Source organism: Ahaetulla prasina, chromosome 5, assembly GCF_028640845.1.
Source record: "Ahaetulla prasina isolate Xishuangbanna chromosome 5, ASM2864084v1, whole genome shotgun sequence".
NCBI classification, from domain to species: Eukaryota; Metazoa; Chordata; class Lepidosauria; order Squamata; family Colubridae; genus Ahaetulla; species Ahaetulla prasina.
In genome coordinates, this window is record NC_080543.1 from 20,770,947 (window position 1) to 20,796,233 (window position 25,287).

Below are 25,287 nucleotides of genomic sequence, written 5' to 3' on the forward strand. Positions count from 1 at the left end.
GTGGGAATAAGAAGATGCTCAACTCATGGGCCGGAAATATTTCTGTGGTCAACAATTTTAAAAATCTTTCTGTCCCAGATATTTATTTATTTATCTTAAAAAAGAAGGGAGGGTGCTGAAATCATTTAGTCCAGTGGTTCTCAGTCTGTGGTCCGCAGACCCCTGGGGGGCTGCAAATGTTGTCACAGGGAACCTGTGAAGGCTTGAAGAAATGTTATGATTTAAATCTTGGGTTAAGTCTTGGGGGCAGAAGTGGGTTGCACATACCACCGGTGTTTGCCTTGCGCGTGCACGCTTGCTTCGTGTGTGTGCCTTCCATGCATGCACCCAGCCTTCTGCACATGCACTGCTCCTGCGTGCGCCTTCTGCACATGCGCCCGGCCTCAAAAACGTGGCTAAATAGCACACTATTATGCCGGGGTGGTTGGGTAGGCCCAAGTGCAGTCACCACTAGCAGTTCGCCTGAACCGGTATGAACCGGCTGACTCCACCAGTGCTTGTAGGGGGGGGGGGTACAAATGGTATTTAAAGGGGGTCTGCCTGGAAGATAAGGTTGAGAACCATTGATGTAGGCCAGGGGTAGTCAATCTTTTTATACTTACTGCCCACTTTTGTATCTCTGTTAGTAGTAAAATTTTCTAACTGCCCACCGGTTCCACAGTAATGCGCAGTGAATCGTCGTCTGTTCATGCCTCTCGTGCATCGTGGATTGGGTTTGGGGAGAGCGCCGGCTACCAGCTCTGCTTGTCTGTTACAGATGGGTGGTGTGGGGGGAGATGCGTGAGCTATTCTGGGACGAGGCTCTTTTGTTTGCAGTCGCACTATAGCGCCATTTAGTTTCACTTACATAACGTAAACTAAACTTTTGCACGGGCGATACAAATAGTATATATTTTCAGAAATTTAAATTGTCACGGGGAATTTTATGAAAACCTAATGAAAATGTTTTTAAATAATGCTATGAATTTTTTTTTAAAAGTCAATTAAATTAAAAAAAAAAGGAAAGTGCTTTAGTATCAGACAAAACCCGTACCGCCCACCATGAAAGCAGGAACGTCCACTAGTGGGTGGTAGGGACCAGGTTGACTACCACTGATGTAGGCAATGGAGCATTCTCTTTCATGTTCCCTTTTTAAAAAAATGAATATCATCCTATGCACTTATATCCTATACACTTTATACGAGCCACTAACTTCTTTAGGGATCACTTCTAGGTTGGTTAGTGTTGCAGATCAAAATGTCATTTTGCATTTAAAACAACGAATGCATTTCCTATGCAAATGTCAACAATTAATCATCTGATGAACTGATTAAGATTTCTGGCATTACTATGACAGACTTGTTTATTATTAGTAGCAATGGCTGAATTCCCAAATGTCTTTCAGCTCATCTTAAAGGATTATGCAATTATTATACTACCCAATATGCACCCAATTATTTATTTAACAAGCTAACCCTTATTGACAAGTTCTAAAATTCTCCTGAAATGCCCCTTCTACTGCTTTGATTGCTTAAGAAAAATCATTTGAAGACCTCTTAGGTTCACGCGTCCATCCTCACGCTTCTTTTGAAATTTTTTTTGTTATCTTAACCGTAGTTCAAACATGTTCAAATGGGATGAGGGAAAGAGCAAATTGGAAGTTCTTTGCAATCTTCTTGTCAGTCTAGTCATAACTGCAGAATCTAGTATTTTTCTCATACTCTCTATTCCTTTTTGTCTTATCTCCATCTGCTCTCAGCTTTTAAAAGAAAAAGCAGCAATTCATTTTTTTCCCTTGGGTTTCCCCCCCCCCCCTTACTTTCTGCTTTGACTTCTGAAATACGCTGGGCAGCAAGAAGAGAGATTGTTCATTGCTCACATAACACAATCAAGTCAATTAAAAGCTTAATATGGGACTTTCTTTCTTGCTGAACGTTATATAAGCTGAGCATCGGTGTTTTTTGAATCTTGGTAAATACCTTGATTGACTGATTGATTAATTGAATGATTGTGTGCCATTAAGTAATTTTTGACTCTTAGTGATCCCACAGATAGATTTTCACCATGTTAATCTGCCCTTAACCTATTCCAGCAAGTCTTCCAATCGTGCATCTGCAGCAGGGGTGGGATTCAGCAGGTTCGGACTGGTTTGGGCAAAAAAATAATCCTCCTCCTCCTGCTCCTCCTCCTCCTCCTTCTTCCCCTCCTCGTCTTCCTCTTTTCTTTATTTTTATTTTTAAAAGGTGGTTTGAAAATGTTTTTGTTTTTATAACTTAGTATGCAAAATGGTCTTGGATGGGCACTTCTTGGAACTTTTGTTCTAGATGCTTCATTCCAACTAATGTTGTCTTCTATGTGAACAGGCAGCGTAATCTATGGCATTATTGCATGTATCCAGTTATTTGTCTGTTTTGTTCCATCAATCAATGTTCTATAGCAGGGGTCTCCAATCTTGGCCACTTTAAGACTTTTGGACTTTAAATCCCAGAATTCCTTTGCTGGCTGAGGAATTCTGGGAGTTGAAGTCCACAAGTCTTAAAGTGGCCAAGGTTGGAGACCCCGGTTCTATAGACTAGAATCTTGACTAGAAACTTGACTCCAATCTTGATTGCAGAAACTATGACTTCAGAAACAGAGTTGTTAATGCCTGGAATGCACTACCAGACTCTGTGTTCTGTCTTCCCAAAATCCCCAAAGCTTTAACCAAAAATTATCTACTATTGACCTCACTCCATTCCTAAGAGGTCTGTAAGGGGCGTGCATAAGAGCACCAACGTGCCTACCGTTCCTGTCCTAATGTTCCCTTTGATTGTATACAATTTCGTATAGTTATTACATACTTACAGTTATATATATGCTTATATATCGTATAGTTATTTCATGCTTATGCTTATATATAATGTTGTGACAAATAAATAAATAAAATAAATAAATATCACAGGCCAAGCTCTGTTTGCTTGGCATAACCTTTCCTAACACAGGCATTCCAGATCAGAGCTATGAAACAATACTGATTTGAAGAAGAAAAGGTAATTTTGGAGTACAACTTTTCTTAGACGTTGGATCTTCTTTTGGGCTTACTTGCAATCCTAAAATCAGTTGGGATTGCTTCTCCTATACCAGCCTCCCTGCTATGTGGCAGCTTCCCTGACTGGCGGTTCAGTTTCCCAGACATTTTTGGGTGTGGAATCAGAGATGATATAAGACAGGGGTCTCAAACTCAATTTCACTGAGGGCCGCATCAGATTTGTGCTTGACTATGGCAGGTGTGACCAGGGTGGGCATGCCCAGCATGATGTCATTTGTGTTGGGGGGCACCTGTGGTGGCCCAAGTGCTTTGCCAGTGAAAACGGGCTCCCAAGCTCTGTTTTCGGCTGCAACGGCCTCCTATAACTCTCTGCCAATGAAAATGGAGCTCGTGGGGGCCACGCGTGGCCCTCGTGAGCTCCCTTTTCAGCTGGGATGGCCTCCTGCAACTCTCTGGCAACAAAAATGGAGCTCCATTTTCACTGGCAGAGGCACCACTGGTCAGTCCTTCAATATTTCCGGGGGTGGGGCTACGAGCCAGATCTAAGCACCTGGATCTGGCCCCTGGGCCTTGAGTTTGATACCTCTGGTCTAGGAGTTCATTGACACCATGGCAATCAAGGACCTGATGAAGATGTGGGGGCACAATTTAGGTTGGAAAAAGTTGGAAAAAAACATCCTGGAAGAAAGCAAAGGCAAGCTACTTCTGTTATTACCAAGATAACTACATGTTTGACTCGAAAGGATTGCACTGAGGTTGTAGGAGATTTTACTTTGGACCTTGTCACGGAGTCTTTAGAATTCCCTTTCAGAAGATCTTTCTTTTGTTTTTTTCTTGTTACATTTTTTTAGTGTAAAAGCAAACCCGCCTTTTCTAGACATTCATTAGTAATACCGTGCAAAGCTCTGAAAGAAGTTTTTAATTTGGCAAAGCTTTGATCACCCCACCCCACCGAAACAGATATGCATATCAAAGTGTGGGAATTTGCTTCGAAGGGCAAATCTGAATCACGAAGTTTTCCAAGCACTTTGCCGTTGGATGTCTTTTCTATTACTTCTAGATTGTTACACACCTTATTAGAATTATGAGATGAGTACAAAAATTCAGACCACAGGACAGCAAAATAGAGCGGTACTTTCCCATACCGTTTTACTGCCTTCTACTATCGTACGATCTTTGCTGTGCAGGATCTAGCAATCTTAAGCAGTACACAAGTTGCATTTTCAATGTCATGTTGAATGAAGGACCCAGTGGAATTGGGGACGCTAAGTGGTGGGATGGATTCTCTGGCCCTGAAATGAGTAGCCAGCCACTCCATTTAAAGATCACTAACTCTCTGCGTTATGCGAGTCTTCAGAGTGATAAGTCAACATTATGCAGTGATACATCTCATTGCAGATAGCCGTAAGTCTTAACTTTGCTCTCTTATGTTAATGAAATGTTCTCTTCTGCTCACCCAATCGACATTATTAGGGACTCAACTCAGTGGTGGGATTAAATTTTTTTAGCAAGGGGTTCTCTGCCCGGTTGCTGGGTGGGTGTGGCCAAGGTGGGCATGGCCTAGTTGGCCCCCTGCACCATGGCGGGGAAGGGAGTGTTTTTGCCCTCCCCAGGCTCTGGAGGCTTTCTTCAAGCTGCTGGGAGGGCGGAAATGGCCTTCCCAGGCTCTGGAGACCCTCCGGGCCTGAACTTCTGGTAGGCCCTTTTTTCACCCTCCCTGAGCCTCCGCACATACCCTGAATTACCTGCATCCAAAACAGGCCGCATGGGGACTCCTGGGAGGGGCAGGGTGGGGTGGGCGGGGTGAGCCAAGAGTGGGATTTGGAGGTTCTCTGAACTGCACAGAATCTTAGCTAGAGGTTCTCCCGAACCCCCAGCAGCCCACCACTCAACTGAGATCTCATCAAACTGCATATGGTCTCCAGACTGGCCATACGTTTAAACTTGTCAGTCCTCTCCAGGTAAATCAGACAGAGTAAATAACTAGATGAGCTAATTCTACTTTATAGTAAGGCTGTTATTGGCAATGTGTGAAAAGATGATATTGCATAGAATGCCTAGGAAATCCACGGAATGTGTGACATTTTTAAGGAAAACTATGAACTATCTGTGTTATTTTAATATGCTATATACTTTCCCTAGGCATTGTATACAATGCCTAGGAATTATGCAGAATGACAAGAATTATTTAGGCAAAGTATGAAAAGGAAGTCATGAAAAGGATTACGGTTAGGTTTAAGTGCAGGACTTTAATTGAAAAACAAAAAAGCAAGAGAAAAAGACCAGTATTGGCCTATTTTCAAGGAAGGCTAGAATGGCATTTTTGTGGGAGTATTTTATACTTTGCATATATATATGGTATAAATGTAAACAAAAAAAAATAAAAAAATTGCACAGAATGCCTAGGAAATGTGTGATATATTAAGCATTTCATACTTTGACATCCCACTGAATCGCAGTGGTGCAGTGGAGCAGTGGTTAGAGTGCTGTACTGCAGGTTACTTCTGCTGATTGCTGGCTGCCTGCAATTTAGCAGTTCAGATCCCAACCAGGCTCAAAGCTGACTCAGCCTTCCATCCTTCTGAGGTCGGTAAAATGAGGACCCAGATTGTTGTGGGCAAGATGCTTAGAGAGGGCTATAAAGCACTGTAAAGCGGTATATAAGTCTAAGTGCTATTGCTATTTTTGGCACTCTGTAGATTTCCTCAGCATTCTATAAAATGCCTAATTTCACACACTGAGGGTAACAAGCTCCACTAATAGAATCTTGCACGTCTGAAGGTACAAACTTCCCACCCCTACTTTTAATAACTTGATCCACCAGGGTGAGTCCTTCCTAAGTTTCTCCCTCTGACTGTTAAACCACTGGGGGCTCCTGCCTCTCGTGTCTGATTGTTTCCTAGGCAACATCTCTTTCCTTCATCCCCCAAGGTCATCCACATAGGTCTCTAGAAACATCTGGGAAAGATTTAAATCTCCTGACCACAAATGGATGGGTGCTGGGTTAATACTTCCTGCCTTCAAAGTAGAGGAAAGATAACCACCAAGCCATGGCTTTGATTTCACCAAGTCTTTCCTGAGAGGAAAGGTTCAAATTTGCAAAGTAACTGCCAACTCTTTTGATCTCAGAAATCAGCGATCAGAGCCAGTACAATAAGTTCAGCCCATGAAGACATTTGTCATTTGTCAAGCCAAACCTTCCAGGCCAGAAAAGCTAGTAATAAACACCAGGAATAAATTGTTATTATTTTTTATAAAAGCATTTTGAATGTGACTGTGTTTATATTGCAATAGGTTATTTTCTGTGTTAGTTCAGTTGGTTTTTTTCTAAGATATTTGCAATATTTTGCATGATGACAGTTTGAAGGCTCTCGTATTGTCCTTTCATCATGCCTGCAAAGAAATATTGGAGGGTTTTTTTAAAAAAATGTTATGGTAAAGCACTTGGAGGTATTCTAATAAAACTTGCCAGGGATAATTAATAATGCTACTGTATTTTCAGAAGTGTCTATAGATAGTATCATATTTTTTGGAGTATAAGACTCCAAAAAAAAGGGTGAAAATCTGGATGCGTCTTATACTCCAAATGTAGCCCCGCCTAGCTTCTCAAACTGAGGTTTCAGAGGCTGAAAAAAGAATCAGAAAAAAAGCTTCAGAAAAAAGCTTCCAAATAAGAGCTCCAGAAAAGAAGCCCCCAAACACAGCTTCAGAGACTTTTTTTTTCTGAAGCTGTTTCAAGGCTTTCAGAGGCAGGGGAAAAAAAGTTTTTTCTGAAACAGAGTTTCAGAAGTTTCAGAGGCAGAAAAAAAAGCCAAAAAAAGCAAGGCACAGAGCTCACAACCAGGAACCTGTTGCTAAAATTCACCTCTGGGAGCAGCTGATTGAGGGTATTCTGGGAGGCCGATCCACCTACCAATCAACTTTTTTCTTATTTTCCTCCCCAAAAATCAAGGTGTGTCTTATACTCCGGTGTGTCTTATACTGCAAAAAATATGGTACTTAGCAATAGCAATGGCACTTAGACTTATATATCGTTTCACAGTGCTTCGCAGCTCTCTGTTGAAATGGTTTACAGAGTCAGATATCGCCCCTAACAATCTCGGTCCTCATTTTACTGACTTTGGAAGGATGGAAGGCTGAGTCAACTTTGAGCGGATCAGGATCAAATTTCTAGCAGTGGGCAGAGTCAAGCTGCAGTACTTCCCCCGTGGAGGCCCCTATTTTCATTCCATTCTTCCAAAAATGGAAAACCTCCAGATATTTTAATGTGGGCAAATCTTTGTTTCAAATTGGATCTGGTTGCCCTCCAGTCACATATCTGAACTGAATCATTTTCAGATTTTGAATCACAAATCCATGCCAATTTAAATTTTTGTTGTGGGGAAAATCGGAGGAAGTTGTGTTGGATATGTTCACTGCCTGGAGTTATTTGTTAAAATAATAAAAGTGGGGTATAAACCAACAAAAAGGAGTCCCTGTGGATTTTACTCCACTAGTCATTGCAAACTATAGGAGGCAGTGCTCATCCCTGTTTCAAGGCTATTGAACCAGCGTTGTCCAAAGACATTTCTGCGGTCTTGTGGCTAACATGACATCATGGAACACTGTTGCCTTCCCACCAAAGTGGTACCTATTTATCTACTCACATTTGCATGTTTTTAAACTGCTAGGTTGGCAGGAGCTGGAGCAAGGAACAGGAGCTCACCCTGTCACATGGTGCTCAGGTCTTGAACCTGAGCTGCCGGCTTTACAGCCAACAAGCTCAGCATCTTAACTGCTGAGCCACTGTGCTGCCCATAAACAAACAAATAAATAAATGGCAGCTAAAATGAAATATTCCCCAGTGGCTGTTGAGCTAGACTTTTCCTTTCCTTCTCGGAGCAGTGTCGCTTGATTAATTAGATTCTGGTTAATTACATTTTGTACTTGGGCTCCTAATTGTTGTTTTATAGCATATTTGGGTTTAATTGGTGTTTGCTGCATTGAAGAGACGTGCACTCAAAGGAGGGCTAAGCAAGAATATTGGATTTTTCTATAGCACTTTGATATCACACCTAAGTGCACATTTGTTCAATTGGATGGTGGGAGGAAGGGAAAGCCAGGTGCTACCATGTGCTGTTAAGCATCCATCTATGTGCAAGATCTTTTGGCTGTGGGCAGAACATGAACTTGTCTTCCTGAATTTGCTTGAAGATTCATTGACTTTTTAGAAGCTCTGTGGATTCCATTTAATTTCGCAGTAAACATATAAGAGAAATGTCATGTTTCAGTGGGAGAACAGAAGTTAAAGCAATTTATTTAACCCCCTTCTCCTGAAGGAGACTGAGTGGCCGTTCGGAAAGAAGGGGGAGAGTTAGGGTACGTGTTTGTGTAATCTCCAGATTAAAGAAGGAAGAAAAGTCTTTATAAACTTTCTCAGAAAATAATAACGCGGCACATGTGAGAGACCTTTCTCTGTCTCTGAAGATTAAAAGCATGGTCTTTTGCCAAATTCATTGTTTACCAGAGGGATCAAAAGATGCTGATTGAGTGGGAAGCAGAAAAGAATACTGCTGTTCGGACTCTTTTAAACTGACTTTAGCCTAATAGTCTGAAAGGGAATACATGAGGGAGATTTCTTTCCTTCCATTAATTGTGAAACATTGATTTCTCATATTTTTTGCACAAAAGAAAAAAAAAAGATCTTTAAAAGATATAAAAGTTTATTTTGAAAAAAAAAAACCACCACAATTCTTTCTGAAGTAATTTAGTCAGTTAGTTAGTATTTAGCTAGTAGAATTTAGTTAGTGATTGATATAGAACAGGGGTGTCAAACTCAAGGCCCGGGGCCCGGATCTGGCCTGCGAGGTACTTAGATCTGGAAACAGTGAAGGATCGGCCCAGGGTACTTCTGCCAGCAAAAACAGATTCCGGAGCTCCGTTTTCAGCTGCCACGGCCTCCTGCAACCCTCTGCCAGTGAAAATGGAAGTCAGTGTGCTGCCCTCCTGAGCTTCATTTTCACTGGCAGAGGGTGTCAGGAGGCCATGGCAGCCAAAAATGGAGCTCGGGAGCCTGTTTTTGCTGGCACAGCACTCGGGCCATCACAGGCGCCCCTGACAGGAGTGATATCGAGCTGACCACACACCCCTGGCCATGCCCCTTGCCCTCCCGAGGTCAAACACAACCCCGATGCGGCCCTCAATGAAATCAAGTTTGACACCCCTGATATATTCACACTTTATACTATACATAATATAATATAATGTAATATAATATAATATATATTATATTATATATATAATATAATATATATATTATATTATATATATATTATGTTATATTATATTATATTATATATATAATATTATATATATATTATATTATATATATTATATATAATATAATAATATAATAATATAATATACATACTTCATACTATACATAAATGATCTCTGTGACCATATCTCAAGTAATTGTGTTCTCTTTGCTGACGTTGTCAAACTATTTAACACCACCAACAATACTACTACCCTTCAAAAAGGCCTTGACTTGGTATCCGATTGGTCTAAAATTTGGCAACTCCAAATCTCAGCCAGCAAATGCTCAGTCTTACATATTAGAAAAAAGAACCCAAACACTAAGTACAAGCTTGATGGACATTACCTGACAGATGACCCCCACCCTGTTAAAGACCTTGGAGTTTTCATATCAAATGATCTAAATGCCAAAGTGCAACTACATAGCAAAAAAGGCTCTAAGAGTTGTAAACCTAATTTTGCGTAGCTTCTTTTTCAAAAACTCTACACTACTAACCAGAGCATACAAAACATTTGCTAGATCTATTCTTGAATACAACTCACCTGTCTGGAACCCATACCACATCTCTGACATTACTGAATCTGCACTACTATTAATCGTTTCATAGTTCCTATCAACAATCTCTTTCCACTTATGACTGTATGACTATAACTTGTTGCTGGCAATCCTTATGATTTATATTGATATATTGATCATCAATTGTGTTGTAAATGTTGTACCTTGATGAACGTATCTTTTCTTTTATGTACACTGAGAGCATATGCACCAAGACAAATTCCTTGTGTGTCCAATCACACTTGGCCAATAAAAAATTCTATTCTATTCTATTCTATTCTATTCTATTCTATTCTATTCTATTCTATTCTATTCTATTCATACAATTAGAAATATTTTACAAGAAGAGTTCTCCGCTCCTCTGTAAACAGCAAAATACCTTATACCACCAGACTTGAAATCCTGGGATTGAAAAATTTAGAACTCCGCCGACTCCAACAAGACCTGTGTTTAACACACAGCATCATCTATTGCAATGTCTTTCCTGTTAAAGACTACTTCAGCTTCAATCGCAATAATACAAGCGCAAACAATAGATTCAAACTTAATGTAAACTGCTTCAATCTTGATTGCAGAAAATATGACTTTTGTAACAGAGTTGTTAATGCTTGGAACACACTACCTGACTCTGTGGTCTCTTCTCAAACTCCCAAAAGCTTTAACCAAAAACTGTCTACCATTGACCTCACCCCATTCCTGAGAGGACTATTGTTAAGTTCGGGAAGTAACGAGGCTGGAGACCAGGGTAGTGACAACAGCTCTTTAATATAGGGTGAACCCAGCAACTGGCTGGGAGAAAAACCTCTCCTTTTATACAGTTCTACTGGAGGCTTCGTCCAATCAGCAACGTGCTGATTTCCCGCTCAAATATTTAAAGGCACAAACATGAATACATAACACTCCTCCCCTCCCAGAAAACACTTTGCCTCTATTTACATATTTATTTACATGTTATTTTTCGACGTAGTCACGCAAATAACCTGGGCGTCTCCTAGTTCTTTCTGACCTGCGCGGTTCAGTTCTGGGTGGTGTTTTGAGCTGGTCGGAGGGGCTGTTTTCTCCTCCCAGCTCTTTCTCTGAGCCAACGGGCTCCGGATTATTGGCCGACTCTTTTTCTTGGCCATCCGGCCTTGGATTATTTTTGAAACTGTCCCTGCTGTTTCCCTGGGGAACCTGATGGCGTCGCTGGAACTCTGGGACCTCAGCTAAGTCTTGCGCCTCCCGGTCATTGTCAGCTGCAATTCAAATTGGTATTGGTCATGATTTGTTTCATTTGGTTGGTTTGATCAGTTATTCGTTTCCTTATCTGATCTATGTGGCGCCCACACTCGGTTGTCTGGTAGCTCTACCACGCACGATTTTGGGCCGGTTATCTTTATTATTTGTCCTGCGAACCAACTAGGGCCGCCCCATAGTTCCGGGCCCACACCCGGTCGCCTATGCTCATTTCCTTGTCTTTTCTAGTTCCCCTTGTAACCCTCTGGTGTGTAATGGGATTCAAACGGTCAAGTGGGCATCGGAGTTTCCGTCCCATTAGTAATTCGGCTGGGCTTTTTCCGTGGCCGTGCTTGGGGTTCTGTGCTGACGGCTAAGAAAGTCTATCTTTGTTTGCCAGTCACCTGGCTTGAGCCTGACACGCTTCCTTAGCGCCCGGACGGAACGCCTGCAAGGCCATTCGACGAGGGTGGAAAGGCGCAGAGAGGGCATGTCGGATGCCCTCCTCTGCCAGGTATTCTTCAAACTGGGCTGCCGTGAATTGAGGCCCATTGTCGGACACCAGAGTGTCCGGCAACCCGTGAGTTGCAAATAGGTGGCGCAGGGCTGCGATTACTGCTTCGGCCGTAGTGGATTTCATGAGTATGATCTCCAACCATTTGGAGAATGCATCAACAACCACTAGGAACGTTTGGCCGTGGAAGGGGCCAGCAAAATCAATGTGGATTCTTGACCAGGGCCCTTGGGGCTTTTCCCATTCCCTGACTGGGGCCATTGGGGGTAGAGGTCTGGACTCTTGGCAAGCCTGGCATTTCCCTACCCTCTCAGCAATCTCTGCGTCCATGAGTGGCCACCACACATAGCTTCTAGCTAACCCCTTCATCCTTACGATCCCTGGGTGACCCTCGTGGAGGAGGTCCAATACCTTTCCCCTTAATTTATCAGGAATTATTACACGATCACCCCATAACAGGCAACCCCCTTGAGCCGAGAGCTCATCTCGTTTTTTAACAAAATCTTTGAACCGTTCGCCCGGTAGCGCGGCCACCCTCTCTGTACCCAACCGAGTACAGTCCTTAACACAATGTCCCGGTATGATGCCCGAGCCACTTCCTTAGAAGTGACTGGGCCAGAGTCCAAAGAGTCAATAAGTAGAATGGGTGTCCCCGGAGTGGGGTCGTCGGTTGCCCCTGGTAGTGGGCATCGGCTTAACGCGTCTGCATGCCCCACTTCTTTCCTGGTCGATGCTGCAGCTTGACCGAATAAGCGGCAAGGAATATAGTCCATCGGGTCAGTCGTGGCGAGAGTGCCACAGGCGTTGGGCGGTCGCCAGCCAGTATCCCTAGTAGCGGTCTGTGGTCAGTCACGATTTCAAAATTCCGCCCAAAGACATATTCGTGGAATTTTTAACCCCTGACACAATGGCTAGTGCTTCTTTATCTAGCTGGCTGTAGTTCTCTCTGGGAGGACAACGTTCTAGAGTAAAAAACTATAGGGGCTTCTGTGCCGTTTGGGAGTCTATGGCTGAGTACAGCTCCCACCCCATAAGGGGAGGCGTCGCAAACCAGCACTAGGGGTAATGAGTTGTGATATTGGATGAGCAGGCTATCACTTGAGAGCAGGTTCTTTACTGCTTCAAAAGCCCTATTTTCCGACTTTCCCCAAGACCAAACAGTATTTTTTCCTAAGAGCCTATGCAGCGGTTCCGCAACGGTCGCTTTGTTCTTTAAAAAGACCGCGTAAAAATTCACCAACCCCAGGAATGCCTGCAGCTCTGCTTTGTTTTTGGGCGCTGGAGCCTTCCTAATTGCCTTGACCTTGCTCTCAGTAGGGTGAATTCCTTTCTTGTCTATCCGGTAGCCCAAGAAATCGACGGATTCGACCCCTATCTGGCATTTGTTTGCCTTGACTTTTAATCCGGCTGTCCGGAAAATCCCCAAAACCTTTCTTAAACGCTCCCCCAATTCCTCCATGTTTTCCCCTGAAATTAGGACGTCATCAAAGTAGGGGACTACCCCTGGGAGCCCCTGCAGTAGTCGTTCCATTAGGTTTTGGAACAACCCTGGTGCCACACTGACCCCAAATTGCAATCGGGTGCACTTGAATGCCCCCCTGTGCGTTACAATCGTTTGGGCTTCGGCTGTGCGGGCGTCTACGGGCAGTTGCTGGTAGGCTTGGGCCAAGTCTAACTTCGCAAAGACTTGCCCTTGCCCCAAAGAGTGCAATAAGTGTTGCACCACGGGAACCGGGTAAGCGCTTTTCTGTAAGGCTTTGTTAAGCGTCGCCTTGTAGTCAGCGCAAATTCTAATTGACCCGTCCGCCTTTATTGGGCTGACGATTGACGACTCCCACTTTGCGTGATCGACTGGCACCAGAATCCCCTGATTTATGAGCTTGTCCAGCTCCTTATCGATTTTTGGTTTTAGGGCAAAAGGGACTCTCCTCGCCTTAAGCCTAATGGGGGCTACCTGGGGGTCTAAGTTGAAGGAAATAGGGGTCCCCTTGTACTTGCCCAGGCAGTCCTTGAAGACATCTTCGAACTCGTTAAAGAGAATGTCTTTCAGGTTACAGTCACTCCTGTAGATGCCAGTCACTCCCATGCCCAGGGCACGAAACCAGTCTAGTCCCAACAGACTGGGCAGAGTTCCTTCGACGATCGTGATGGGCAGGGTCTTCTTGTGGACCGTACCCGACTGGGACGGAGGTGGTCCCTCGAACAGGGATGCGATTCCCCTGGTAGTCGTGGACTCGTAGCCGTTGTGCTTGCAGGTGGCGCTTCGCGACAGACGGCAGCGACTTTGCCAAAGTGTCCCAGGACATGATGGTGATCGCTGATCCCGTGTCTACTTCAAGCCGGCACCGTACACCCTCTATTTTTGGCTTGGTGAAGATCTTCTTCTCCACTCGGGTCGAGGCGCGGCCTATGACCACAGTTGTTTGGTTGGAATCCGCGCCTTTTTTGTTTGAGCCAATCGCGGGTCGCCTTGCCGATTCCGCGCTCTGATTGGCCGATTTGAATTTTCGGCGGGAAGGTTGGGCCGCTCGACAAACTTGAGCTAGGTGCCCTTTCTTCCCACACCGCCGGCAGGTCGCGTCCTTAAACTTGCAGCGTTGCCGCTGGTGTTGACCCCCGCAGCTCCCGCATTCATCTCTGTCCCCTTTGTCGCGTTTCTCGGTTCGGCAGACCCCTTCCTCATCTTCACCGTCGGATTCGGTCTGAACCTCCTCCTGGTGCACCGGGGTTGCCTTCGCGCTCGCCTTTGGTGGGACAGGCTTCTGCAGTGTCTCCGCCGCTTGGGTGGACATTTCATGTGCTCTGGCTTCGTCCAGAGCGGTGGCCAGCGTTAGGTTGCTCTTTGCTAGCAGCCGTCGCCGCAAACGGATGTCTTTCACGGGCCGGATGAGTTGCTCGAGGAGCACCTCGTCTAGGTCGCGTATCCGCAGTCCTTGGACGCTTAGGGCGGCCATGTAGTCACCGATGGTTTCGCCTCCATCTGCCTTCGCTCTCAATTCAAACCGCCGCACGTATTTGGACGGCGTTGGTGCGGTGGTTTTTAGTAAAGTCTGTAGAGTTGGCCATGACACCGACTGCAACGGCGTTGGCTCTGCCAGGGCTTCCGCGATATCAATGACCTCCGGACCACAGTGGCTTAAGAAATAAGCCCTTTTTCGGTTATCTGGAACTCCTTGCAGTTCGTTGGCTTCTAGAAAGCTTTCGAAACGGGTCATATACGTTCCCCATTTCTCCTTAGCCGGGTCAAACGGTGCGGGCGGAGTGTAACTGGCCATCTCCGCTTTTCTGCCCTGAGTTTGCTGGGTTCGGGTCTATCGTGCTTCAGCTCGGTTCTGGTTCTCCTTAGCCTCGAAATCCCACCTTCGTCGCCAATGTTAAGTTCGGGAAGTAACGAGGCTGGAGACCAGGGTAGTGACAACAGCTCTTTAATATAGGGTGAACCCAGCAACTGGCTGGGAGAAAAACCTCTCCTTTTATACAGTTCTACTGGAGGCTTCGTCCAATCAGCAACGTGCTGATTTCCCGCTCAAATATTTAAAGGCACAAACATGAATACATAACAACTATAAGGGGCGTGCATAAGAGCACAAAAGTGCCTATCGTTCCTGTCCTATTGTTTCCTTTCATTATATATATAGAAGATAATGATGAACCATTGCCCCATGGGACTGGCCTTCCCCACTCATGACGGCAGAAAAGCCCTCTTTTTGATCCTGCTGGCCAAGGAATTTTGACTAGTAGGATCAAGGAGAGGAGCCTTCTCTTCCATGGACCCTACCCTCTGGAACACCTTAGCTCTTGAGGTAAGATCAGCCTCTACCCTTCATACTTTTTGGAAGAGCCCTAAAAACTAGCTCTGGCAGTTGGCTGGGGGGGCAGGTTCCAATGGGGGCCCACTATGCTGGAGGTGGCTGAATAAATGAGAGACAATTGTTGATCCCTGTACCATCCGTGCTTTTTTTTTTTAAAAAAAACTTTTTATTTAATTGTTGTTAATCTTAATTTTAATACTTTTTTTGTATTTATGCTTTTATACCATTGTAAGCCTCCTGAGTCACGTGGGATAGTGAGATTGGTGGCATATAAAATAAATAAATAAATAAATAAATAAATAAATAAATAAATAAATAAATAAATAAATAAATAGTTGGTGTTTCAAATTCCAAGATTATGAGGTGTTGGACTTTTTAGCACTTGGGTCAAATTTAAATATTGTAATTCCCCGCCTATTTGGTAGGAATGTAAACCTCACTAAATTCAAGGGGATGCGAGTTATGCTGAACATAACAAGTTGTCACCTACATCTTTTTCCCCATCAAAGGTTTATTCATCATCACATAAAAATTTGTAAAAGTCTGTTAAACTCTAAAGACAGCCCATCCCATCCAAGGATACATGCTGATTGATCTATTGGGCCATTTTCACAGCACAGAACTCGGCGATCCTAAAAGTTATGGGATACTTCACAACCAAAAAAAGAGCAGAATAATATACTATCCCTACCTGATCAATGTATTACAAATTTTAAAGTTCTCCTATTGGCTACATAAAAGGTTTCTCTAGAAAGAGCACAATATTTTAAAGATATTTTCTGTGATTATTTTATTTGAAATTTAATCCACGCAGAAATTCTAGCCATCAAAGTAATCACACCCGATAGAACATTCATTTTACATGCATATCCAAGTCAAAAGTCAATGTTATAGACTGGCACATGAATCATTCAGTGATGATTGAGACATTTGACTAGGTCATCCAAAAATCTAGTGTCTGCATGTTTATATAACAGGCTAAGCTTGGTTAGTGTTAGTTTTTCTGTGATTTAGCAGGTTGTATGACCCCAGTCTGACTAATTAGATGATTACTCAATTTGCTTTGCAGAAAATTTGTTATTCCAGTAACTAAAGGTTGTGTGTTGTGCAAACTCAACTAATGTACAAAATTAAAGGAGGGTACTGTCAGGAAATACTGTTTAACCTTGTGTCGGAAAAAGCATTCATTTGTTTCTCCCTTTTGCATTTTAAATGGGAGTGTCAGTTAAGCAGCGATAGAATAAAAATAGCGTATCTACATATTTCTTGGTTTATGAGCATCAAAAGGGTTGGGTGCATGAATAAGCACTTTCTACACCTTTAATCTCTTTCTGAATGCATCTGGTGGATGTGCCTGAACCAGCACTGAGGGGGCACTGCAAGCCCAATGAACTTCGGTTAAGAGAAGAAGAGAGACAAATTTTATTTGCTCGTAATTGTGAAAGAGATAAATTGCCTGCAAGGCACCTGATTATTATCCACTGTCTTGTTAATCCCAGCCAGTCTTTGTGTGTTCAAACAAGAAATGCAGTACTCAGGGAATTATTATTTATTTAGATGCTCAGATGAGCCAGCTTTCAGTCTACTCTACCCTTTACTTAACAAATATGCCTAATAATTTCAGGAATAGCTGAAACCATGTTCCACTAAATAGGTTCTCCTACTTTACAGCAAATGGTCCTTCATTTGCAAAACTGCCCAATCAGTTCTCCTAAATGCATTGCAGCTGAAACCAAGCAGCTGAACAAATATTTGTTTGATGTCCCTTTACTGAGTTAACCAATTATTTTTATTTGCACAACAAATCAATGTGGTCAAATGGGAAGTGCAAGAAACATGTAGGGAGAAGGTCTCTAAATTCATTATAAGGCCTTTCTCCTTAAGAAAAGAACCAGGATGTATTTAGGTGATGGCAAAGATTTATCCTAGGAGCCAAAAAGCTACTGCCAGTTAAGATTAGGGTAGACTTCCTCAAGCTGCTGACTTTTAGATGAATTGGACCCTAAATCTTATCGTTTCGAGACTATAGAACTATTGATCATGATGGGTAAGGATAATGCAAGTTCTAATTCAGCCCATTTAAAGGAGAGCAGATTGGGGAAAATAGATAAAGTCCTTTGTAACTCACATGCATCCTTTTAGACTGAAATTATAACTACTTTTTTGGTATGTTGGGAAATAGGAGAAAAAGTTGACTTGATTGGAATTCATTTGTATTTAACTAAAATTATATTAATTAAATGCAATTACTGTATTAGCCATTGATATAACTCCCCCCCCCCTTTGGTAGATTAAATATAACTTTTTATAGCAAGTATTGGGGTGTTTTTGGAGACACACTGAAGACGTTTTTGGATGTGACTGCAGAACCTTAAATAGTGCCTTCTGCTTTCTACAGTCCTGCAATGTAATGCTGTAAAACAGGGTTCTCCAACTTGGCAACTTTAAGACTTGTGGACTTCATCTCCCAGAGTTCCTCAGCCAGCTTTGCTGAATTCTGGGAGTTGAAGTCCACAAGTCTTAAAGTTGCCATGGTTGGAAACCCCTGCTCTAAAATGCTAAGTGAATCTATCTGATCAAGTCATTTCATGGGTTTTTGGAGACAGAAAAGAAATAAATATAACTTATTGAAAGACGTTTTCTTCATTCATTCAGATTTACTTTTATCAGCATTACTGGAAAGTTGGTCATCTATCTTTTTTCTGATCATACCACAAAAACCATTTTCAAAAGCTTAACATTTAAAATATATCAAACTTCAGTAATAAAGTATACTTCTACCGGTGCTCCAACAGCAATGCTTGCACTATTATAAAACACATGGGATGGAAGTTGCCACTTAGTGTGAAACTATCTGTCAATCATAGATTTTTTTAAAAATGTTCCTGATTCTTTGGTAGGTCATGACCCAAAGTTTGAGATGTTTGGTGTAAGTGATTCAGATTCAAGTCTAACATATTTGTTTTTTTTTGGTTCAGAATGGGCATAATGTGGTTTTGTAGTTCAAGTCTCAGCAACCACTAATCTAAAATGTCCTAGTGTTTCCCTTCACTTTTCCACTGCATATCATAATTATTTTACCTTATGGCTCAAGGGAAGAAAATTATGTCAATTCCGACAACAGAAACCTAAATCTATAAAACAATTCTGTTCCAATATAGTGTGAAGTTGGTCAAATAAAAATTGTGCTTGGGGTCTACATAGAACAAGAGGCTGAAAATGTCTTTTTGTACAATAGAATATCAAAACCTTAAAATAGAAATGGGTGAAAAATCTCATGAGATTGCCCAGTTTGGTGTGATCTTGTTGATCTAACCTCTGATATAATGTGAATGCACTGAAATCTTGTCTGTTTGCCAATCTCGTAAGAATTTGTCCAGTCTTACTAATTTATAATTTTGGGAGTGCCTGGGTGCCATTCAGAGCTATTGTGGGCCTTGTGATGTCAGCGGGTACCTAAGGTAAGAAGCAATGGATGGAACTGTATGTATAATTTTAATTACGATGGAGATTTGAATGCAGTTCTTTCACATAAGAATTAAAAACAATGAATATTGATTCACAGATATTTAAAAGAGAAGAAACTGTGAAGGAAAGATAGAGTACAGATCTTTAAATGGCAGTAGACAGCATGAGTAATAGGAAGACATTAAAGGAAGAGAGAAATATAAGCTCGCAATGAAGAAAAAATTTCCTGTCAGACAGATTTTCTTTGAGATGATCTCTCTGAAGGAATGATAGAAGGTCTATTTATTCAGGCCTTTAAAACAAGATCAGGCAGAAAAGAACTATACAATGAAAGAGATTTCTGTCTTGAGAGATTCTTTAATGAGATATCCTAATAGCCTTCTCCTTTATTCTCAGTGTCTGCATTCCTTTTTCTAACGGTTATGGCCGTGGAATAATAAAACAAAAAGAAATTGTCGATTCTGGTGCATGTGTGATATATAAAACATTGCTAGTATTTAACTTAACCCTACAAATAACTCCCTATAGATAACTCCCAGGGGTTTCTAGTATCCACTACAAAAACTACCTGAAGATTTATTTGTAAATAAACTTGGACACTTGCATTTTCCAATCCTAGAATAAATTTTTGTGATCGTGGATAAGTTGCATTTAAAACTGTTTTCAAAACACATTACCAAAATATTCTGATGAAAATCAATACTTCTATCTATAAAAGCATAATGTATCCATAATAGCTAGCCAATTTGTAAATCATCCAATTAGTAATGATTGAAAATAATGAATAACCTCTGAAAATACATAAAAACAGAGTCAGCTCTACCATTAAGTAGAGAAAAGCAATTTACTTATTTCTTTAATCAATGTAACTGGGAAAGTCTTTAAGACTGCTTACAAAATTAAAAAAAACCTAAAAACTTAGAATATAAATTAAAAACATAAATCAAAATTACCACTTAACAAACCAGTTAACAAAAACCTGGGGAATGAGATAGTTCTTCTGATTTGCTTAATGCTAATCTTCAAAAGGCAAGAGGAAGGCCTGAAGTACTTCCTGAAATTTTATAAGAATTTGCGTTGCTAAAAGATTGTATAGTTCTTTTTTCTTTTAAAAAATATTTTTTTCATGGTTTTTAAGTGCATTTATTTGACTCTGAAAATGATTTGCATTTCATTTGATTAGGATTTGTCTTTTATGAAGATTTATAAGTCTAATGGAAACCAAATATCAACTCTAAGAATTTAACCTACTTTCATGAAAAAGAATTAAAAAAATTAATATAGTAATTTGGAATTAAAAGTAAATACGATGAATATATCCAATTAAATTGGCAAACCTATACATGTTGAATGACACAACAGCCCTCAGACTATAGTCAAGAGCTATTTTCCATTTCATATCAGAAATTAATTTACATTACAATATAGTAAGCTAAATTCTGAGTTTCAAAATATTTTCTGATTATCTGATCTAATGTGTTACATTACACAGATTCCATTCGGCATCTATAAATTGGTGTGGCTATGTGTATTAGTTTAGACCAGGGGTGTCAAACTCAAGAGCCAGGATCAGGATCTGGCCTGTGGGGTATACTTAGATCTGGCCTGCAGGACCATCCTGGAAACAGCAAAGGACCAGCCTGAGGTGCTTCTGCCAGCAAAAATGGGTTCCTGGACTCCGTTTTTGGTTGCCATGGGCTCCTGCAACCCTCTGCCAGTGAAGACAGAGTTCGGGAGGGCCACACATGGCTCTCCCAAGCTCCGCTTTCACTGGCAGAGGGTTGGAGAAGGCCGTGACAGCCAAAAACGGAATTCGGGAGCCCATTTTTGCTGGCAGGTTGCTCGGGCCACCACAGGTGCCCCAGAGAGGAGTGACGTGGCCATGTCCACCCTGGCCACACCCACTCTGGCCCCCATGGTCAAACACAACCCTGATGCAGCCCTCAATGAAATGGAGTTTGACACCCATGGTTTAGACAATCTTCTGCATTTGTAATAGTGAGGGAGGTGATATATTTAATTTTGAACTTTGCATCTGAGGTGAAAATAAAAAGATCTGCCCATCATCAAAAGCTCTGTTTGGGCATCAGGAACTTGATTGAATGTACAGGTTGTGTACTTTCTTCAAACGAGTGAAACAACTCGAGTTTTCTAACTGTTAAATTACTGTGCAAGCTGCTAAGGACTTTCCAATTTACAAAACTTTCCATGTGACCAAATGTTTTACCACCCTGCATTTAAATGTTTAAAAACCTATCCATATGACCTGATGATTTTTAATATTTATTTTTCCACTGGGTATGTACTTAGGGCAGACTTCTTGAAAATCAATGGAGAGTCAGCTAGTCAAACTAGGGTTTGATTTCTAAGGATGTCTAAGGCCTGACTAGGTGGCTCAGTGGCTAAGACACTGAGCTGGTCGATCAGAAAAGTTGGCAGTTCGGCGATTTGAATCCCAAGTACAGGTCTCCTGCATGAGCAGGGGGTTGGACTAGATGACTTCCAAGGTCCCTTCCAACTCTGTTACTATTATAAGGCTAGATTCATCTTATTGATTTTATTGTTTGAATGTGCCATAAATTCATTTATAAGAACAGAGCAGGGAGGAAATGGCTAAATGAACCTCCATGCTAATGTGAAAGCATATGTACTGTGAACCTGTTGAAATCTACATTCTGTAAAGGCCTAGTAACTTAGTATCATTTAATTACTCATGATAATTCACTGTGGTACTTACAAGCCCTACTAGTCCCATTCTAATTCAACAGTTAGGACAACTAGAATGACAGCAGGGTTACTGTTAACCTCACTCCCATCAAAAGCGATGAAATGGAAAAGCAACCCCAGAAGAGATTAGTCTACACTACTTGTGTTATCTGCCCACATCTTTTGCAATGACGATCTTCTAGAATTTGAAACTGAAGAGGGGCTAAACATCAGGTGGTCCACAAAAGATCATGAACGACAGCTCAGTATGAGCACTTGCATATTTCTTGGCTCTCATGTGACTCTAATCACTTGGAAGATTAGCACACCCAAGTAGGACTCATATATTTAGCAAAACCACATGTACAATGCTTCAGATGTCCAAAATAGTTGAAAGTAGATTTGATGTTGGAAGTAAACAACTTTTTTTGGCACTGAGAACATGCTGTGTATGTTTCCAGTGATCGCTGCTGCTGGGGATTGCTTGATCAGTGCATGACTATGATGATGGATGCGGTAATCACAAAACACTGATTTACTGGGAAGCAAACTAATGACCTCGCCTGTCTACCACCTGAGGTTATTTTTGCCATCTTTCTGGGCACATGGGCATGATTCCAAATAAAGCACTGGACTAAAGTCACTTGCTCTTTCTTATTATTTTTTAAAAATTCGATTGAGGGCCCAGAGGCATTTGTATGCACTAGGATGCTATTAAGGACTATATCAGAGATTGTCATATTGTTTTCTGCTTGATGTTCTTCTTTAATTAAAATAATATAAAGTCAAGCTGAGCTGCAAATCTGAAGCATTAGTGGCCAGAAATACTGTGGTGACCTCCCTGATGTTTCAATCTGTCACTTCCTCTCTGAGTATCTTCCACGATGTGTTGATGTTCAAAATGCGTTATATATGTTCTTTTGTTGTCTGGTTGTCTGGAAATTGAATTCTGTCTTGTCCATTTTTCCATCCCTTCTTCCTTTTGAAGTTATTATGTGATGAAAACCTTAGAGAGGCTACAAAGCCAAATTGCCCTTGAGTTGCGCTCAATTCTGGTGATTGCATGGATCATCCGTGGTGTTTTCTAAGCAACAGTATGGAGAAGTCTCTTCTTGCCTTTTTCTTAAAATGATGAACAATGTTTTCATTCAGAATAAAGTGTAGAAGCACAATGGCTCGGGTGGTTAGGATGCTGGGTTGGAAGTTAGCAAGCCCACATTTGAGACCCAAGTGCTACCATAGGGCAGGGTGAGCTTTGTGCTAGCTCCTGCTGGGGAATGAAAGGAGCCCCCAGATAGTTGTTCCCAGGGCAAGGGTGATGTCACCAGCTAATCCTTTCGACCTGGAAGTGCCTTTGCTTGTTCTGACACAAGATCCAATGCAACTCAGAACAAGTTGATTCATAAAAAACAACCGCCACCCAATGCCAAACCACTCCATGTTGATAAATAATAATCATTTAAGCTAATAATCTGATATTCGTGAATTATATCTTTAGGTTTGCAATCTTTAGATATGTGGTCACTATCACTCCATTGTCCCATGACCAATAATAAGGATTGGCTCAGATACTCCATATTTTTATATATAGATCTATAAAAAGAGGAAAAAGAAAGACACAATGGCATCATATGCTGGGGAATTCAGAGACTCAGGAAGCACCACAAAACTTGTCAGGTACTCTAGCAGAAGGCACGTTCAAGTTTATTTCTCTCCAGCCCAGCCAACATAACACTCCCCCCCCCCAAATGCAAGATAGAAGAGAACGTTGCTGTTGACAAGCATCTAGTTTTCAGTCTGTTGGAAACATACTATTGCTGTGTTTAAAAAATATATATACTGTGTCAAAATTTACTTTGCACTTTCTCAGAAATGTTCTTCTCTTGCTTTCTATCTCAGGAGGCCCTAAGAAATTATTCTGAATTTTCTTTGGTGGTGCCTTGAGCTTCAGCTGGTGGTGGGATCTACTTGTCAGCTTTGAGAATAGTGCAGCCCAGAAGCACATCCAGAAATACTAGGTCTGACTTTTGCTGTAAGATTGCATTATCAGAATCTTGCAAGTCTGAAAATATATCTCTTCCACCCTTCCTCAGGTTTATAGTCCACTATTGGGAGGTCCCTTCTGAGATGTTTATCAAATCTCCATTCCTTCTGTGGACTCAGTTGCCGCTTGTCTGACCATTGTCTAGTCTGCAGCTCTTCCTTCTTCTCCCTAGATCATTTCCACACACCATTACACAACTTCAGGTAATGCTGTTTTCGGTTATAAATCTTTCTATCACTGTAAAACCACTGACTGTCCTCACTTCCTAATGCAATAGGTCAAATGGGAGAAGTTTCCTCTTGTTTTCTTCCCTTGGAATAGCAAGACAGGAAGGGTTCAGACTTCTGGAAAAAGGAATGTAACATCAAAAGAGTTACACGTGCCGTGAATAATTTAATTCTAAACTGCTTTGAAGATTGTTTTTTTTTTAAAAAAAGGAAAACAGGATACAAATATTTTAAACAACTAAATGAAATGTGAGGTCTTTACACTGATGAGAATTTCTCCAAATATCTCTTCTTGTTGGAAAGCAATTTGCTTTTGTCAAATTGCAGAACGATTAACAATGCTGAAGAATTTCTCAAAATGGCACTGGGGGAATTTCTGCATAAGCTTCCTCATAATGAAATACTTAGAGACATCTAAGCAGCTGATGGCATCACTCAGATTCCCCAGACTAGAGCCAACTGGTCATGGTGGTGTATTACAGACATAATGTGTTTCCCCGAAAATAAGACCCTGTCTTATATTTTTTGAACCCCGAAATAAGCACTTGACCTTATTTTCAGGGAGGTCTTATTATTTTTGGGCACATGGAGCAAGACGGGGCTCCTCTTACCACCTTACCTGATTTCCAGCTGTCTCCCTAACCCTAACCAGAAGTATTGGTGGGGACCGGCTACACACATGTTTCGCCGCGAACTTAAAACTTATTTATTTCGTATGGCTGGACTAGCTTGATTTTTACCTTTAAATTTTAATTGAATTTGATGGGTTTTTAAAGTTTTGTAATTTTATGGGGGTGTATGTTATTTTAATATTTGGGCAAATTTAAATCAGTTTTTTAAGGGATGTTTTAACTATTATGTATATCTGTATTTTATCTGCCTGTTCACCGCCCTGAGTCCTTCGGGAGAAGGGCGGTATACAAATTAAAATATTCATTCATATTCATATTCATAAATATTTTTGGGGAGGGCTTCTTTTCGGTGAGGGCTTCTTTTTTGGAGGGGTTATTTTAGCACATGTGCTCAAAAGCCCGATTGGGCTTATTATTAGGGGAAGTCTTATTTTTGGGGAAGCAGGGTGATTCTCAACTGATTGTACTGTTGAGAATTGTTAGATTTATAGTCCATCATGTCAGGAGAGTATCAAATTACAAAAGTTTGCTTTTGTGTTTGCAAGAAGAATACATTTGATTAAAAAAAATATTTTCCACTCCAGGCAGAAAATTCTTTTAAACATGCCTGAAACGTTGAGAGGTCTCACAATCTGGAAAAGCCCTTTTGTTGCTTTCCAAGCAGGCTAGGACCATGTTCCCTGAGAAAGGCTGCTGGCAAGCAAAAGTAACTTTCTATGCACACAAACTTGACATCATAGACCTTTGGCAACAACATTCATCCATTTTCTCCTCCTGGAAAAAAAAAAACCCCAAACAAACACAAATC

The 25,287-nt window shown here is 41.5% G+C and overlaps 1 protein-coding gene across 2 annotated transcripts in view; it reads right to left on the reverse strand.

The window, feature by feature from the left end:
• The window catches only part of PDGFD (platelet derived growth factor D), a 227,221-nt gene that overhangs the window by 47,956 nt on the left and 153,978 nt on the right, over positions 1–25,287 (reverse strand). The window lies entirely within an intron of this gene.